Source organism: Arachis ipaensis, chromosome B07 (assembly GCF_000816755.2).
Source record: "Arachis ipaensis cultivar K30076 chromosome B07, Araip1.1, whole genome shotgun sequence".
NCBI lineage: Eukaryota > Viridiplantae > Streptophyta > Magnoliopsida > Fabales > Fabaceae > Arachis > Arachis ipaensis.
Genome location: NC_029791.2, coordinates 45,045,712 through 45,066,610, shown reverse-complemented (window position 1 = coordinate 45,066,610; position 20,899 = coordinate 45,045,712). Strand labels below are relative to the sequence as shown.

Genomic DNA, 20,899 nt, shown 5'->3' with positions numbered 1-20,899 from the left:
TAATTTCTGTTCATCTACTTTCTTGCAATTTAAGTTTCCCGCCAAATTTTACTTTCTGCAATTATCAACCAAATCTGATTTCGCTCAACTAGTATAATTCTCCAATTAACATTGATCAATCTACCAATCCCTGTGGGATTCGACCTCACTCTACAGTGAGTTTTTACTTGATGACAAACCGGTGCACTTGCCGTTAGGAAATTTGTTGAGAGGTAAATTTTTGCGAATCATCACGCAATCAATCAATCACATTTTAATATCAATCCAACAAAATTCTCATTCATGTCTAGTGTCACGCAAAGATCAACATGAACATAATTATAATTAAGTTGCCACATAACAATATTCATAAGAAAATAATCTTGTTCTTAGAATAATTTATATGATTTGCATGATATATATGTTACTTTTACCTTCCACTCCTTAAACCAAAGCTTCTTTGTCGGAAGAGGGACATCTCCAAACTTTTTGTATGGTTTATCATATCGTTTCTTGATAATCTCTGTAATCTTATGAGAACCAGGAGGGAAAGGTAACCAATTGATAATTTCATAAAGAATTGACAAGTTAGGAAACTAAAAAAAATAGTTTTAAACAGAATGTTTTTATATATGGATAATGCCACTCAATGGGTTTGGAATTTGGATTCATTCAATGTGTTATAATTTGCATGATTCCTTTCACATTTGGAATTGTTCCTCGTAGCCGGCCAGGATCTAACTTTCTCCATAATTATTAAGGCAGACAATTTTATTAAAAGATTACTTATGTTATGCAGGTTCGGTTTTATGTTTTCGAGATCAAAGGCTACAAGTTGATAGAATCAACGTAAAACCATGTTTCAAAATCTAGTATCTAGGAGCAAAATCATAATTTTTATGCATCAAAATTGTTATTTTGTGAATAAAAAAGAGTGGAAATAAATCTATAGAAAACTAACTTAGGATGAAGTGATGAAGTCTATGTGTATAAGTGTATTTTTGAGTAAAATTTTCAACCTTTTACTATTCTCCTATTTATAGATGAAATCGATCAACAAATAAAAGCAGCGACATTCCACCTTATTTAATTTTTTGAGTAACAATCTATGTACTAAATATAGTAGTAAACACATATCTTTAGTCTATTGGCACTTTAATCATAATCTAGAAGCATATAACTAGTGAAAACATATACAAACAAAATTAATAAAATTAATAATCAAAATTAATATATATATATATGGTTATTTTAGAACTTTTTTCAACTTGTATTTAGTTATGGAGAGATCCAAATTTTACCTGGTTTTTTCATCTGGAACCAATCTTTCTTTTGTAACACTATTAGGAACCGATGCAGTCTCTAATGGAGGAGATATACTAGAGCTTCCAAGTGTCTCTGAATCAACTAATAGACTGGAATTGCGAGGCAGAGGAGGAATCAAAATTGGAGGAGGGGGTGGAGGAGGGGGACCCATACATCCTGGAGTAGGCCAACTTGGTGGATGAATACCCGTGTAGCCTAGATTAGAAACCATCAAATACGGTAGCTGGCTAAGTGGTCCTGACTAAAAATCTGGCACAATTGAAGTCCCAGAAGAGGTGGAGGTGGTTGAAATAGCGACTACGGTGGTGGTGCGAGAACCTCTATGACCCTTGACACCTTTACCCTTGACCCAAAGAGCCATGACCTACATATATATATTAAAGACAATATTAAAACAATACAAGCTAAAATAATATTAAAGACAAGTCAAATATTAAAAATGATTACCCTATTAAAAATCGATATGATCGTCAAAGTCTGCAACATCATCATATTCATTTTTAGCCCCAGAACTAGAGCCGATGGACAATTCGATGATGCGGTCCTCTCCAAATGGAGACTTAAGACAAATAGGAGACTCAGTGTCAGAAATTCTAGAAGGATTGCTCTCATCCACTTGATAAGCTACATCATTCTCTTCCTTATCCTCCTCTATATGTACATAATTGGTTTCAATTCTACCTCTTGGTTTAGTGTTTACAACAACACGCCACATAGACTTGCAATTTCCAGGATAAGGTAAGAAGTAAACTTGTTTAGCTTTTTGGGTGACAATGAAAGGATCATAGTGGCGATATCTTTTACTATGGTTGACTTCAGTTATTTTGTAGTCATTATGAATACGTGTTCCATTTGGACGACTTGGATCATACCATTGACATTTGAACAAAACAACTCGATTAGAGTCACCACCAGTATATTCAAGCTCGAGTATATCTTCTAATACTCCAAACCAATCACTTTTCCCGTTGCCTTCATCACCTTTAACAAACACACCGATGTTATCGATTTTTTTTCCTTTTTCCCTTGCAAGAGTATGAAATGTATATCAATTTACTTTATAAATTGGACAATTTGATGCTTTGTTTGAAGGACCCCAAGAAAGTGATTGCAAACCAGGATCAATAATTTCATTGCATTGATTTTGAACCTAGTTAGAAACATGCAACAAATTATTTAATAGAAGTGATATGTTATTACTAGGTAATGCATCCTTTACAACAAATGATACGAATCTATGCACTTACATATGATGCAAACCAAGGAGGAAATCGGTCATCGCTTTCTCCAGGACAAGTTTCTTTCCAAAACCTTGATGAAAGTAGGACTAGAGTTGATTAGTATGGGATTCGTTAGTAGAACAAGTGTAATTAACTGTTTAATAAAAGATTTGCGCACTTACATATAGAAAGGCTAACACTACAAGAAAAATGATTTTTAGGGACAAACTTTTAGTAGCAATAGTAGTATTACCACAATTTCTCTTTTTAAAACAATTTTTTACCGGCAATTATATATTTACCAATAATACTATAACTTATAATGGTATTTAAACTATTGCCACTAAAAAAATACTAAAATTTTAAAATAACAAAAACAACTGAACCTGAAACTCTGAAACATCTCCCCGCTCTCAGCACCTCACTGTTTTCCCTCACTCAAACTACTCTCTTAGTGCCTCATTTTCTCTAGACTCTGAGAACCACGTACTGATCATTCCATCTTTATCACTCGAATTTCTTCCCACTTTTCATCTCAGTCTGAATCGTGATCTGAATCCTTTTCTCAAACAAGCTTGTGCTGATTTCGATTGAAATCTGAATCTTTTTCTCTTCCAACCTAACTTAATTTTTTTGTAATTTTATAACTGCAAGTTCAAAAATTAGTGTTTACCTAGTTTTGAATTTTCAGAAACAAAGGTTCAGAAGAGAAGACATAGCTGATGTCTAGATCTGGTAGCGACGCCCAAACCTCTGAGATCGAGAGAAACCGCCTCTTTGCGAACGACGTTGTTGCTGTAACACCACACTGCCGTCATTAGTTCTTCTCCTTTTATGTTTTCGATTTTTTTTATTTTATATTTTTGCTAATTCTAAAATTCAGTAGGATTTTGTTGTTGTTGTCGCTGTAGCCGACGGTTGTTACTGCTCCTTTGTTTCTCTCTGGTAGCCAAACTTGTTGCTCGTTGCTCCTCTGCTCCTCTATTTCTCTCTGGTAACAATCGCAACCTCTCCTTCTCGACATCGTTTTCAGTTGTATAATTTTTTTCGCTCAATTAATTCGATGGTTGTTGTTGTTCCTCTATTTCTCTCTGGTGGCCAAACTTGTTGCTCGTTGCCTGTTTCTCGTTGATCGTTGCTCCTATGCTCCTCTATTTCTCCATCACGAACAGAGCTGCTAAGTGAAACAATTTTGTTTGAACTTTTGTATTTGTGTCTTTATGCATCCGACCTGTTCGACGAAATGCTTCATCCATCTAAGGAAATCAAGGTAAACCTTTATGCTTATTCCTTTGAGTCTCTATCTTAGTGTATGTTACGTTTTAATTTTAGGGTTTGTGTAATCATGAAATTCTTATTCATTTGTTTTTAAACTTAATATTTGGCTTGCAATATAGTTTGAGTCATGAAAATGTAAAAGCTTATTACGAGAAAGAATAAGGTGTTACATATATTCCTAATTTATATGTTCAATTAATCCTCTGCTGCTGTGTGTAATAATTCTCTTATACTTTTAATTTAATTCTTAAAAGTAAATCATTGTTTCTTATCCTAATAATAGGTAAGAGATATAAAGGTAGAATATAGGATTGAATTGAATAAGAAAGTTTATTATTACTATAGCTAACTAGTTTATTATGTAATCGAAGTTAAAATGAACAAAACTTGAAATAAAATAGTAATGCAGACTTCAAACACATTTGCTTTGCTTCATTTGATTTGGAGCTTTGACTATATTTAATTTTTGTTTTATTTTTATTTGGATTTGGAACTTTGACTTTCCTAAGTTGCTGAATCGAGCTTTGCGAGAAAATGAAAGTCCAGTTCTCCATGGTGAAGCTCTGAAGGTCTGTTCTGTCACCCTACAGCTGTAATTCACTTTTCAATAGAGAATGGCATTATTCCATTGGGAGGTATAGGGGTGTTCATAGAGAGGTATATGGGTGTTCATTACTTTATTTGATAACAGTCACATAAGTGTGAAGTTGTAGATTTCTATTTTCTGTGAAAGCTAATTGTTCCGAGGGTTACCTGAAATTGAAGGTCGATCTTCGGTGTGATCGAAGCTGCTGGGTCCGACTTATTGAATCTTGAGATGCTGCTGATCCTTGATCACCGGAGGGGGGTGGTACCTGCAAGAGACTCTGATGCTTAAGTTAGCACGGGCTTTAGGCAGGTTTTTTGTGTAGAATCAAAGTGTGTATTATACCTGGGTGCTCCAGCGTATTTATAGCAGTGGGGAGTGACCTTCCTTGAGATAAGTTTGTTATCTTATCTTATCTTTTTGTGGGTGAGGTCACTCATCTTTCAGCCGCCTTCAGGTGGGCTATAATCCTCTGCTTTGGGCCTACTTTGGGACAATATGGTGATTTGGCCGAGCTCTTTAGAAAGAGGTCGGTCGTTCAGGTCTTCGTCCAACCTGGATTGCATAGCTCGACCCAGGGTATGAACACTAATGTAAATAGGTTTCATGGTTTGGACTATAGGAATCATCAAAGTAAAATGCTGTTATTTCGGGCATAAAAACACATGAGTAGTAGTTTATGTGCTTTTGTTTTTATTTTTTGTTTCTTTTATTCATATATTGTATTTTGAATTTGCTTTAATTCTGCCTTCTATCAGCTTTTCCCTAGCTCAAATTCACCTAGTGCTCCTCCAGTTTGGCTGTTAACTTCCTAGGTTCCTTAGTTTGAAAAGTAGTAGTTATTATTCTAGTTTAGTGTTAAATTACTTGTGAAGTCTTTTGTTTTTTAAGATTTTTGTTGAGTTCCCCACAGATGAGTTATTTTATTATAGCATTGGCGTTAGAATTTTCGCCAGTAAAGAATGTCATAAAAACAGTCGCGTTGTAGATGTAGTCTCTAAACCGACAAAAATCCCTTCGTACAAACGTTTTGGTTGTCACAAGCAACAAACCCCTTTGAAATTGATAACCGAGTATTCAAACCTCGGGTCATCTTCTCAAGGAATTGCAGGGAGGTATGTTCTTATTATTAGTTATGAAGATTGTAAATTGGGGGTTTTGGAAGTTTGGGCAATGCGCACAGGTATATTTTCGAGCAATGAGAGAGGAGAGAACCTCTCTCTCTAAAAACTACATCTACTCCTAAAATTATGAATTATGGAAGCCTTCTTTTGAATGGATACAGTCCCCCACTTTATAGCCTCTAATCTGTATTTTCTGGGCCGCAAACTGGGTCAGAAACAGTCCAGAATTCGCTGGTTTCGGATTTTGCCACGCTGGTTTTTCGTCACTGCGACGCGGCCGCATGGATCACGCCGTCGCGTCGCCTAGAGTCAGGGGAACTATAGCATATTATATATCAAATCGAAGCCCCGGACGTTAGCTTTCCAACGCAACTGGAACCGCATCGTTTGGACTTCTGCAGCTAAAGTTATAGCCGTTTGAGTGCAGAGAGGTCAGGCTGGACAGTTTAGCAATTTCTCCAACTTCTTGCATTCCTTCCACTTTTGCATGCTTTCTTTCCATCCTCCAAGCCATTCCTCCCTTATAATATCTGAAAACACTTAACACACATATCAAGGCATCTAATGGTAATAAGAGAGGATTAATAATAAGCAAATATAATATCAAAGAAGCATGTTTTCAATCAAAACACATAATTAGGAAGGAAATATAAAACCATGCAAATAGTATGAATAAGTGGGTAAAGAATTAATAAAAACCACTCAATTGAGCACAAGATAAACCATAAAATAGTAGTTTATCAACCTCCCCACACTTAAACACTAGCATGTCCTCATGCTAAGCTCAAGAGAAGCTATAAGGATGAAGAGGAATGGTATGAAATGCAACCTATGAATGCAACTACATGCTAAATGCTTTTACTTACTTGGTTAAGAGTAAATAAGTTCTCCAAGACAAATATAAACCAATCTCCACTAATTCAAATCAAACAATAAAAATCAAGTGAACTTGTAAGAAGACAGCTCATGAAAGCAGGGAACATAGAATTAAGCGTTAAACCCTCACTGGAAGTGTATATCACTCTATTCTCTCAAGTGTATAGAGTTATTCACTCTACTCTTCTCTAGTCATGCTTTCTAAATCTTGTTCTTCATCTAACCAATCAACAAATATTTAATGTACTAATGCAAACATCATGAGGTCTTTTCAAGGTTGTAATGGGGCTGAGGTAAAGGTAAGGATATATGTATGGCCAAGTGAGCTATAATATGAATCTTCAATTAACCTAAGCTCTCACCTAATATACATATACTCTATATACTTTTAAATTCGTGCCTAGCTACCCATAATTCTCACTTTTGTATAATTTCCATACTCATGTACCAAATTTTTCTTTAATTTTTATCACATGTGCATTGATCTTTTATTAAACTTAATATTGGGGTAATTTTGTCCCCTTATTTACTTATTTATTGAGTATTTTTGGATTTTTTTTCTTTTTTCTCTTTTTTTTCTTCTCTTTTTTTTATTTAGAGAAACAAACATAACTTATCAATGCACATGGATTTTCTATTATTTTTCTATTTTGGTTTTTCATGAGTAGGTTCCCAAATTCCTGATATTCAAATAAATTAGAAACATTATACTTTTCCTTTATTAACCCATGTTCCCACAGTTTCCCCATACTTAATTAACACACTATCTTAAGCTAACCAAAGATTCAATTGGGATATTTAATTATTTTTTCTGCTTTAAGGCTAGTGATGTGGTAAAATACAGAACAAGAGGGGGTTAAAAGGCTCAAAGTGGCTGACAAGGGTGATTTAAAGGGTAGGCTTATTTGGGATAAGTGAGCTAAAATCAAATAATGGCCTCAATCATATGCAAACATGTAAATATACTAAATAATGGACATATAGGTTGGAACAAAATATAGATTACAATCATAGAGAAGGGAACACACAGGAATAAAATATTTATGGTTAAATAATGTAACCATGTAAATAAGCTCAAAGTCTCACAGGTTGTGTGTTCTTTGACTCAAAAACCATGTTCCAAATACAACTTCAAACAAATTTAACACATAAAAATTTTTAAAAATTTTTATTTAAATTAGTGAAAATTTTTTTTTTCAAAAATAGGATCTTAAAAAGAGATTTATTATTTTAACCAAGTAGTAACTAAATGCACAAAATCAAATAAATATGCAATCAAATATGCAGATGCAACAATGAACAAGAAAATAAGATTATTGGTGTTGAAAAGAAAGTACTAAACCACGGAGATCGGTATCGACCTCCCCACACTTAAAGATTGCACCGTCCTCGGTGCATGCTGAGATGTGCAAGTGGACGGATTGCTTCAACTGATGCTCTTCTCATCAAGGAATGTGCGTAGGAACTTGTTTGTCTCTCCCATTAAGAAGCTTTTCCTCTCCCTTTGTGGTGGCCATCCTGAAAGAAGAGGGAAAAGAAAAAGTAACCCAAAAAAATATAGAAAATAAATAAATAAAATGTAGGTGTTAATGCCAGATAATAAGGATCTCAATTACATGGTAGCTACAACATGCAAGTGAGAAAACAATAGAAGTACATGGCAGATCAAGAGTGCAAAAATTTGCAACAATGGGAGGAGAGAGTGGGTAATGAAAGACAATGTAAGTTCGTGGCAACGTAAATGAAGTGCAAGTATTATAAAAGATTGGCATTGGCAGATAATTAATATCATCCCACAGTGTAAAACAAGTTATTAAGCACCGAAGTAATTCAATAAAAGATGTAACAGTTGAATAAGAACTTTTGAACACCAAAATTAATAAATTTAAAAAAAATAAAAATATGCAATGAATGAAAGTATGCAAATAAATAAAATAGAATGGGAGTGAGAGAAAATAAGAGAGAAAGAAGAAAGAGATAAGAAAAGATAAGAGAATAAGGATTCGGAGAAGAAAAGATAAGAAAATTGGCACTAATCTGGATAGTTTGTGCGACGCTGGCGACGCGGTCGCGTGGGTGACGCGGTCGCGTGGTGCGCAATAAGGTTAGGCGACGCAGACGCGTGGGGCACGCGATCGCGTGACTTGATTTGTGCTGGTGGCGCGAGTGCAGCCTCGCGGTCGCACAACTCTCTGTTCAAAACTTAGTATTGCCAAAATCCTGGGTGACGCGATCGCGTGAGGGACGCGATCGCGTGAGTGGCCATCATGGGGATATGATGCGGACGCATGGGGGACGCGTTCGCGTGGTGAGGCTTGGACTTCCAGAACGATTCCAGCCCAACTACAGCTAAACTTTCGGCCATGCACCCTTTTGACGTCGATTTTCAGGTCATGCGGCCGCGTGGGTGACGCGGTCGCGTCAGCGACGCGGTCGCGTGGGGTGGTTTGTGCCATTGGCACGCCTCCAGCACTGATCCTGCGAAACTCTCTGTTCATATTAATATTGTCTCCCATCTCCTTGCGACGCGGACGCGTCGCTGATGCAATCGCGTCGCGTGCTCGCTTTTTTTTTTTTTAATCTGAAAAATGCAGAATGCAGTGTTAATATGAATGTGATGCAAAACTCCAGGTTCAATATAACAAAATAAAATAAAATTCAAAAACAAATAAAACTAAATAAAACATGAAAAAGGACGATCATACCATGGTGGGTTGTCTCCCACCTAGCACTTTTAGTTAAAGTCCTTAAGTTGGACATTTGGCGAGCTTCCTGTTATGGTGGCTTGTGCTTGAACTCATCCAGGAATCTCCACCAATGTTTGTGATTCCAGTGTCCTCCGGGGTCCCAAACTAAGCATGTAAAGCCCTTAAGAAGCTTCAAACAGATTCTTAGGCTCCCGGGGTGACAAATGCCAGAACAGATTCCAGGATCCCAAACTTTACTTTTACACCCGTTCTTGTCTCGATCTGCATTTTTCCAGTCGGGTGAAAGGTGATCTGAATTCTCACTGCAGCGACCAAACAGCTTCCTAGACCCATTCAGTTGAGCTTTATACCAACCCTTGCGTTTGAACTTAAAGCTTCCAACCATGATGAACCTTGTAGGACAATTCTTACCACTGGCCATCTTCCTCTTACTCTTAATACCACAAAGAGCTCTAAGTTGACCATCCGTCTCCAGTAGCCCATATTCAAGTGGGATTAGAAAGCTATGGGATATGAATTTTACCCACTTGAATGTTGTGAAGGATGATGGCAACTTAGGGGGAGGTATTTTTAATGAAATTGCAAGTTCCACTCCCTTGTGCTCTTCTCTGATAATTACCACCTCTTTGCAAGCTTCTTCAATTTCAACCTCTTCCTCTTGGTAGCTCTCTTCCAATTTAATCTCCTCTTCATTGCTTTCCAGGGGCATGGGAGGTTGTGCTTCTTCTTCTTGAATCTCCATCTCTTGATCAACCTCTTCCAAGTCTTCAACTATGATATGCTTTGGAGGTTGTACACCCTCCTCAGTATCAATTTCAACCGTCTTGGAAGGAGGTTCTATGACTGGACTTTCCCATGGAGGTTCTGCATCTCCTAAGTCTTCAACCAACTCTTCTTCTTGAACGATGACAGCTTCTTCTGCTTGTTCTAGTATGAATTCATGCTCTGTCTTGTCCACTAGAGCCTCCAGTATCTCCTTCATGCTACGCTCTTCACTAGACTGTCCACATGGGGCTGTGGCTGATCCTTATGTATTTAAGCGTCTAGAAGTCCATTGAATTAATACTTGCCCCAGTTGTTGAACGGTTGCCTGAAATCGATCCACTGTTTCCTTGAAACGATCCTTTGTCTCTTGATGCACTCGGCTTTCATAAGTAGGATCATAGTGCTCTTGGATTGATGGATATGGAGATGATGAATATTGAAGTGGTGGTTCTTGGGAGTAATTGGGTTGGAATTGGGGTGGTTCTATATATGGTTCATATGGCTCATAAGGTGGTTGGTATGGTGGTTGAGGGTTAGGGTCATATGGAGGTGAATGGCAGAAAGGGGCTTGTGAGTTTGGTGGTCCAAAGTTATGTTGAGGAAAGGGTTCATAGGCATATGGAGGTGGTTGTTGCCATGAGGGTTGATTAAATCCTTGTGGCTCCTCCCATCTTTGATTCTTCCAACTTTGATGCATATTTTAATTATAGTTTCCATTCCTAACAACAACATTGGAATCAAACTTGAAGCGAGAGGGGTGAGAATTCATAGTAACTAATAAAAATTTAAAAACAAAAATAAAAACAAAATGAAATTAAAAGGTTATTTAAAATTTGAATTTGAAAATTAAATTTTGAATTTGAATTTTAAATTTTTTTGAAATTTGAATTTTTGAAAATTGATTTTTGAAATAAGATAAGATAAGATAAAAATTTTAAAATCAAAATCTGAATTTTTTTTTTTTTGAAATTTTTTTTTAATAACTAAATAAAAACCAATAACCTCTTAATTTACGAAAAAAGCAAAAATAAAAACAAAAATAAAAACAAATAAACAAGGAAAAGAAAAATATTTACAATAACCAATAATAAGGCACACGTTTGCAATTCCCCGGCAACGGCGCCATTTTGACGTTAGGATTTTTGCCAGTAAAGAATGTCATAAAAACAGTCGCGTTGTAGATATAGTCTCTAAACCGACAAAAATCCCTTCGTACAAATGTTTTGGTTGTCACAAGTAACAAACCCCTTTGAAATTGATAACCGAGTATTCAAACATCGGGTCGTCTTCTCAAGGAATTGCAGGGAGGTATGTTCTTATTATTAGTTATGAAGATTGTAAATTGGGGGTTTTGGAAGTTTGGGCAATGCGCACAGGTATATTTTTTAGCAATAAAAATAAATAAATAACTGTAAAATAAACTCTTGGCAAGGTATGAGAACCGGAAATTCTGTCCTTGTTATCCTTATCAGATGTGATGAGAATTGGATTTTAATCCCACTTAGTTAAGTCAAGTGGACTAATTAGCTTGATCCTCAAGTCCGAGTCAACTCCTATGGAGAGACTAGTGTTAGAGCAATCCTAACTAAAGCAAAATCAGCCAATTTCAACCACTCCTGAGTTTGACAACTCAAGTGTTACCAATTACCTAACCAAAGCCAAAAGGGAGAAAATATCTAATTTAAATTAAAAGCAATCTTAAACAGAGCATCAATATAAATAAAGCAAAGCAATCTTAAATCTGAAATACCTCGAATTGCATTAACAAAAGAAATTAAATCTGGCATAGATGTTCATAAATTAAATTAGAAAAATAAATAAAAATAAAGAACCTGGGATTGAGAGCTACTCCTAAAACTAAGAGAAATCCTAAATCCTAATCCTAAGAGAGAGGAGAGAACCTCTCTCTCTAAAAACTACATCTACTCCTAAAATTATGAATTATGGAAGCCTTCTTTTGAATGGATGCAGTCCCCCACTTTATAGCCTCTAATCTGTATTTTCTGGGCCGCAAACTGGGTCAGAAACAGTCCAGAATTCGCTGGTTTCGGATTTTGCCACGCTAGTTTTTCGTCACTGCGACGCGGCCGCATGGATCACGCGGTCGCGTCACCTAGCGTCAAGGGAACTATAGCATATTATATATCAAATCAAAGCCCCAAACATTAGCTTTCCAACGCAACTGAAACCGCGTCGTTTGGACCTCTGTAGCTAAAGTTATAGCCATTTGAGTGCAGAGAGGTCAGGCTGGACAGCTTAGCAATTTCTCCAACTTCTTGCATTCCTTCCACTTTTGCATGCTTTCTTCCCATCCTCCAAGCCATTCCTGCCTTATAATATCTGAAAACACTTAACACACATATCAAGGCATCTAATGGTAATAAGAGAGGATTAATAATAAGCAAATATAAGATCAAAGAAGCATATTTTCAATCAAAACACATAATTAGGAAGGAAATATAAAACCATGCAAATAGTATGAATAAGTGGGTAAAGAGTTAATAAAAACCACTCAATTGAGCACAAGATAAACTATAAAATAGTGGTTTATCAAGCATGTAACAGAGTCCCTTATATCACTATTGCCTTGCTCATCATTGGCATTGCCCTTGTTTCCATAGGTACCTTACCTTCTTTTCTTATTATAGTTGACCTTTTCACTCAGTATTTATCTTTTGAATTTCAAGCATCAGGTTTTTGGTTTCAAAAGGAAACCCATATGGGGGAAGTTAATTTTGCTGGATAAGGATAGGCTGCCTTGTCTGTGTACAAAGGGGTGAAGAAAAAAGAGAGGAGACAACATATTTGCCTACTTTGCCATGTCATTTGGATCATTAGGAAAATGATCATGACGAACTAAGGAGTTATTTTTGGGGGAGATGGGGGGATCTAATAATCTATATACTATTTACATAATAAGCACCTATTTGCCTTTCATTTTTTTATTGGAGTAGAAGTGCATGATTGATTAATTGTTAACTCCTGAACAGAGTAGGGTACTCATCATCGGCTGGGAAAGATTGGGGATGGAATTTGTATTTGTAAGTTTGTTCTCTTTTTATTCAATTTATTCTGGAATTTGAGCACTTGCTATTAAAAGAAAAACAAGTGCTTTTCATTTTACTGCTTTGAAACATGCGTATTGACATGTTGAAACAAGGTCATTAAAACCTCTTTTTTTCTCCGCAAAGAAGAGATTGTCTAATCTCTTACCATTTGCCGTAGGAGTTAAGGCTGTGACATCCTTTTCTTCAAATTCTAGCTTTCTCATAAGCTAATATCGTCCCTCAAGCTTCACTTGGTCCAATAATAATGGTAATGAAGGCATATATTATTAGTTGTATGCTTTATATATTTTCCAGGATTATTTAAATTTTTTATATGTATAAATTAAAGTTTTCAAACTCTAAGTAGTCCTTTATTTACACATATATTTTAATCTGCATAGTTTTTATAATAATATACACTCATTTTTCAACAATTTTAGGTTGTAAAAAGCAAGTTATTATAGCTAACTTGTATAGGTTTATTTGGCTACAAGGAGTGCAATGAATAAGGGTCGGACAGGGAGAAGGGATTGCTAAAGTTTTCCTGAGCATTATTTTATTACTTTCTTTTTTCCACTGCTATCACTTTAATTCTGACGTATACAGTTATCATGAGGGAACAAACTATATATGTAAGCCCAAATTCAAATACATGTTCTGTGAAAAGCTTTCATAACATAAAGATATTTGTTCAAGCTTGGAAGTGATTTTGGCTTTGATTGACTGGTGTTACTGTTTATTACTTTTAGATAAAACTGAGATGCAGAACTAGCTAGGATGTGGACTGATGGAAGATAATATTGGTTATTTAGATGTATGATCTGATTTGTTTCTTATCCACATGTGGCTCTTGTCATATTTTGCTGAAGAGTGTTCTGATTGAACCAACAAGTGAAAATACTGGCATCGGATTAGCTTTCATGGTCACAGCCATGGGTTACAAGATCAAAATTACAATGCCTGCTTCAATGAATCTCAAAAGAAGAATCACTCTGTTTCGGGGCTGAGTTGGTTCTGACAGACCCTGCAGAGGGAATGAAAGGAGCCTTCAGAAGGCTGAAGAGATTGTGGCTAAGACTTCCAATTCCTTCATGCCTTGGCAATTCGCGTATATAATGTAGATTTACTCTTAAATCCTTTTTTTTCTTGTAGTATTTTTATTCAAGAGAAATTTTTGTATAAATATTTTGAATTTAATAAAATATTTTATTTTGTAGTAATTAATTTTAGTATATTTATATTATGTACAATAATAATAATTGTTAGTAAAAGTTTGAAATTTTAGAAAAAGGATAGGTTGTTATTTCTAAAAGAGTGAGTATAATTAAAAAAGTTTTAAGATTTTTGCGACAATAGTAATGGCAACTAAAAGTGAATAACATAATTTTAGAATTATTTTTAGTTGCCATATAAATTGCCGGTAAAATGGGTTTTGGCGACAATAGTAATGGCCACTAAAAGTGAATAACATTGCAATCTTAGAATTACTTTTAGTGGCCATATAAATTGCCAAAAAATTGCCGCTAAAACTTATATACTTTTACCGGCAAATGTTATAATTACCGCTAAAACTTTTTAGCGGCGAAGCATAAGATGGCTAATGTCTAATTGCCGGTAAATGTATTAGCGGCTATTTTTATTGCCGCTAAAAGCAAAATAAATGACCGCTAAAAGTGATTATTTTTGTAGTGTAACTTTGCTTTCATTGAGTAGAATTTTTATCATCATCATATTATTGAGCATTGTATATGGAATCATAATCATTAAAGATCATAATGTGATTTGTAATTGTATGAAAGTATATTTCAAGATTTAAACTTTGAAATGTGATGATGATTTTAGAAAATAAAAGCATTTAAGGGCTAAAACAGAACTAAACTATATGCCATTTCATAATGTTCAATGTTTGAATATTAAGTAGGAAGTTCCAAGATTACTTAAAGTTGGGGGAAGGGAGGGGAAATAAAGTTTCACATTCAATTGAATTATGCTTATTTATGAAGTATCTAGTTGAAAACGATTTCTTTTATATGCATTCAAATAAATAAACAAAACATTGAACATATTTGTAAAAGATCTGTTAAAAGTACTTTTTTTTACAAATTACCAAATTAATTGCATGCTCAGGTGAAGTTAGATTGTATTTTTTTTCGATCTTAGACGTTAGGTTCCTTATTTTAAGTTACATTATAAGCATTTCAAATATAAAAAAGCTTTACAATTTTGTAATACTGACGAGGGGCTTGAAATTTCTTCCGATATAATTGAGTCTTTGTATAATTAAATTTGATGGAAAATTTAAATGGAAAAAAAATTAAAGTAGAATGATCATGAACAAGATCATAGAAGCTAATAAAAAAAATATAGAAAGAATTTAAAAAACATACAATGCCTAGATTTTCATGGAGATCACGCTTGTACATGGCAACACATTTTTCCTTAACAAATAAAAATCGGAGATGGTGATAATCTTATTTGTTTAAAAAATAAGATGTCATCATAGGGTTTCTAAATTACATAAATTAAAGTATATAGCCGTGTAATCTTTTAGCTTCTCTTATTAACCACTACTTTATGGAAACACTACTAATCAACCCTAGATTTGTAAATTCAATTATCTTCTCAAATTTTAATGAGCCTGAGAGAATCCATGTAAACCTCAATCATTGGACCTTTCTGGAATTTTAAAGGTAAGATAGTAACAGAACTTACTTTAATCAATCACACCATGAATTTTAAACAAATACAAGCATAGCAAAATATGTTTTGCAATTGAAAAATAGAGAAAGGAGATTGACAAACAACAGCTAAACATTTTACCCCGCAAAACATATCTATAAGAATAAATTGCATAATAAAAAATTAACAGGACTAGATCTTCAACCTACAAGGATGACATTAATTATTTGAGGGTCCACTTGATTGGACCGATAAATGGGAAAAGTAACAAAGTAGCTTAGATCTAACTGATGAACTGGTATTTGAATATTTATGGATCGTTAATTTTAAATATATTAATCAAGATTTAACACACCTACTAGCGCATACCAGTGCAACACACTTGCAACAAAACAAGACTAACCTCCAGGGAGTAATTTCAAATCAATATCAAATATGTTTACAATATTTCTTTGTAGATTATTTATCTAGAATATGCAATACAATATCTCATTTTTATTCATCTATATTAAAAGATTTAAAGCTGTCTCAGTAATTCAACTTAAATTGTAAATAAAAAAACTAAAACTAGCTAGGTCTGACTCAAATTTTTTGAATTTCATATCCGCATGAAACATGCAAACAATAGCAGTTGCATTCCACTACACTATAACACTAAACAAATCAAACTAAGAGATGTGTATTCCCCATCATTCTTCTATGTAGAAACCCTTAACTATAAACCATCTACAATAGGATGGACGAAAAACAAGAATATGAAAAGGATTTATAGGCAGATAAAAGTTTTTATAAGAAGGAAGACTAAATAATTTTTTTTTAGAATAATGAAGCAGACGGTTAACAAGCTTGATACAAATATGCTTAAAATAAAGGAAATTATACTGCACCAAAAGTATTTGTTCTTGGCTGAAGATGCGCTTTTGTTCTTAGAAATTCTCTGCTCGCTCTTTTCTTTTGGATGGGAAAGGAAGGATCACTCCTGCCAACCTGAACATACAAGAACAAATATTAGCATCAAATTGCCATCTTGGATTCAAGATTTGCAAAACTAAAGTTCAAATCATGTCGTGTATTGGCATGAATACAAATAGAGATAAGTAAAATCAACTTTAATCATTCACAGAAAATTGAGATCTACATTACATTCGAATTCAGTGAGTAAATAATGAGCTTAAAGCAAAAATTTTCGGGAGCTAAGCCAAAGAAACAGAGCAAGCCATTTTGCTATACACAATTGAGACGTCTTAGTACTGCTATAAACATGTCCACATTAAAATATTTGAAATTTTGAAAATAACAAATAGCAGTTATAATGCCAATATATAATAGGGGAGATGTCTATACAACAGTTTGGCTGACTAATATAGGCATGATGCTGAAATTCTATGAGAGCAAAATAATGAGTTAATGACTAATTTGATTGAGAATGAGAGAAGACTAACCATAGGTTAGATGTATAACCATCCGGAAATCTAAGTTGTTGCACCCACATATACACGTCTTGTTGTTGTTCAGAAGTTAAAGTATAAGCTGCCTTAGGTTTGGACCAACAATTATCACCGACATGCTGCAAATGTAAATCTGGACGCTCGCACAGTTCAGCCAGGTCTAACCTAGCCTTTTCATTGTCTTTAGTTCTATCAGTGTCCATAATAGTATTCATTATGTTATCAAGAACATTCTTCTCTATGTGTATTACATCAAGACAGTGACGAATCGGGTTATCCTTCCAATAAGGTAACTCCCAAAACACACTTTACTTAGTCCAATTGTGAGTAATACCATACTCTCACGATTTGATCCACTTTCCATTATCTGATATCTTCCCAAGTCCTTTAACCCTTTGCCAAATCTCCAAACCACTTAATCTGGTAGGAGCCTCTTCACTTTCTATTTTATTCTTCCTAAAATCATTCTTATTGCGCCTCTTATGACAATCAAACCATGATGCCTTGCCTCCATGTGAGAGTGTAAAAGACTTGGTATCCTCCATGCAAATAGGACATGACAATCTTCCTTGTGTCATCTACCCAGACAACATCCCATAAGCCAGAAAATTATTGATAGTCCACGTTAATGCCGCCTTTAAGACAAAATTCTTCTTTTCTACAATATCATACGTCAAAACACCAAGATTCCACAAATTATTTAATTCGTCAATCAGGGGTCCCAAGAATATGTCAATGTTGGCTTTAGGGTTATTGGTACTAGGTATTAAGCAAGTCAAGAACAAATAAGGATCTTTTATACACATCCCAGGAGGTAGATTGTATGGAATAACAATTATGGGCCAACAAGAATAAGGCTTGCTAAATTGGATATTTGGGGGCAAACCTATCAGAGCAAAGACCTAACCTAATGTTTCTAGGCTCCAAAGCAAAATCAGAGTGGATATGGTCAAAGTTTTTCCATGCTTTCCCATGTGACGGATGGGTCATCACGCCATCATCACGTTGATTTTTGATGTGTCACGTCATGTGCGGAGCTGAACTTATTGACGCATAAAGCCTTCGAAGTATAGGGATTAAGGGTAAGTAGTGCATCCGTCTAACAGGAACTCTCTTGGACTTAAAACCACCATCGAAAATACGCTTGAATATAGGTGCTTCACAAAGCTTGCAACTAGTTAGAGTAACATCATCTTTTAGATACAACATGCAATTATTTGAGCAACATTCTATTTTGATTGCCTTCAATACAAGCTTTTGCACTAACTTCTTAGCCTCCTAGTAATCCCTAGGTATGGCACTACCCTCAGGAGCCATTTCCCTAATTAAGGTGGCCTACTGCTTAAATGATTCCTGTGATTGGTTTCCCTCGGCCTTAATGCATAGCATTCTAACAGCTATCGATAGTTGAGAGTGCACGCAACCTTCCCATAAAGGCTTTTGAATTACCTCAAGAAGATCAAAAAAGTTTTTAGCCTCTACATGAGGATCCTCTGGACCAGCAGAATCGAAAACCATTTCATGATACCTTCTGGAGTTGTCTTCCCAGCTAATGTCATACATATATCACATTCTTCCACATTTGCACCACTTCCTGAACCACTTTTCCCACAATTATTGAAACCCGTCTGATTAATCCCTGTGTCGTCAATCTCTCCATGTTCTGTCCAAATCCAATAATTTGGCATAAACCCCTTTTCCCACAAATGCATCTTAATAATGTTCAGCTCTTTATAGTTTGTGCATCTACAATTAACGCATGGGCATCTACACTTTTCTTTCCACTTCACAATATCTAACTTACTAATCGTTTCTATAAAATCCTCAACCTTGTCATAAAACTCAGGTTTAATACCCCCTCTTATTGGATTCAACCTTACATCCACACTCGATGGTGCCAAGACATTTCTTACGAATTCAATGTTTTTAGTACCTATAAATCATCCAACATAAGCAAAATTTCATCTATTATACAACACCCTATCAATATTTAACCATATCAATGTTTTCAATGCAATATAAGCAACAACACAACACAAGCAATATTTCATTTATCATACAATACCCTAGAAATCAATGAAGTTTACAACACAAAAATTGTACTAACCTGAACTCCAAGCAAAAAATTGAAGGGATTGGACCAAAAATCTCTGAGCGAACACACAAATTAGTCTTGTAACAATCAACTATTGTGTAATGAGTGAGAGAGAGAGAGAGAGAGAGAGAGAGAAAGAGAGAAAGAAAGAGAGAGAGTATTATTTTTATAAAAAAAACTTCTAACAGGAGCCCAGGGCGTGCATTTCATCAGGTAGCTTCAAAGGGATGGGATAAGGTGATAATTTATATTCAACCTCCTTATTTTGGGGTTCTGTTTCATAGATTGATGATTTAGTTTCACATTCAAAATATACAGACTTGTTTCACATTCAAGAAGTTGTTTTCTTAGTCATACCTAAAGCATGAAGGTTCACTGTCTTACTTCCTTCACTAGAGTCAAGAGAGTCACATCTAGTATTTTGTGTATTGGAGATATAGCTACAAAAGAAAAGAAATTAACTTTCGAGAAAAATCTTGGCGTGTGTTTTCAATAGAGCATTCTAAAATTTTGAAGAATTTAAAATGATATGTAACTAAATTGCCATAATTCAATTACATGTATTTTTTAGAGATTGAACTAAATTGCCATAAATAAAATTATACCACACTAAACTAGTCTTACCAAGCTAGTGATATACTATTTTTAGAAAGTAAACAATGCCACCTTAATTATTAAAGATGTCATCATAGGGTTTCTAAATTACATAAATTAAAGTATATAGCTGTGTAATCTTTTAGCTTTTCTTATTAACCACTACTTTATGGAAACACTACTAATCAACCCTAGATTTGTAAATTCAATTATCTTCTCAAATTTTAATGAGCCTGAGATAATCCATGTAGACTTTAATCATTGGACCTTGCTGGAATTTTAAAGGTAAGATAGTAACAGAACTTACTTTAATCAATCACACTGTAACACCCTAATATTCAAATCCTTATGCTCGAGTTATAAGTCAATGATAATAAGGTGGTACAACTCTCAAGGTGGATTTTTAATACATAGTTTATAATTATAATTGAAAGGAGTATTCATCGAGAAGCCTGAAAAGGAGTAAAAATAAAATCACGAATTCGCAGCACTCACGTATTGACCACTAAAAGATAAAGCGTGAAGTCGAAATCATTATAAGGATAAAGTCATAAAGGAGAATAAGAAAATGACAGAAGGTATATATATAGCACAAGTAGACATATATAAGTAGATAGCCACTAGACGTGACCCGCGAAGTTTAGGCCGGCTAGGGTATAGGATATAAGTAGTTGACATCAATAACTCCTAATCTCTCCCAAATGATACATAAGGGCCTCTATAGGCAAGTTCAAAAGAGTTCAATACATAATATTGGCTTTTCAAAATAAAGGTGGAGAGATTCTAAGCAAAATATAAAGTAGAGAGTATAAAGATCTTCGCTATCTCTCAGATGGACTACAGCTCACTTCTGAGCACCTGGACTTGTATCTGAAAAACAAGAGATATATACAGAATGAGAACCCCCGATCCATGGGTTCCCAATACGGTAAAAGTGCCAAATAAATACAATGCATTGTAATTAAAACTCACTAAGCATCCTAAACTTCCTTTCACCAAATATTCATCCTATGTTCTCGCTAATCCATAAATAGGCAACTATCATAAGAGAATGCTAAATCTTATTCATATTCCTCATACTTCCCAACTTTCTAACTCTCCAACAAATCAGAATCAGAATCATAAGCCAAACCCATCACCAGTTATTCTGTCTCAGCAATTCTATATCAATACT

General features: G+C 34.9%; 1 long non-coding RNA gene across 1 annotated transcript; it reads right to left on the bottom strand.

Moving 5' to 3' along the window:
- Positions 1,280–19,206, bottom strand: LOC107610022. The gene is made up of 3 exons (XR_001613372.2): positions 19,102–19,206; positions 15,740–15,743; positions 1,280–1,319 (listed from the first exon to the last, which is right to left on the bottom strand). It is a non-coding gene; the product is annotated as an uncharacterized LOC107610022 (long non-coding RNA).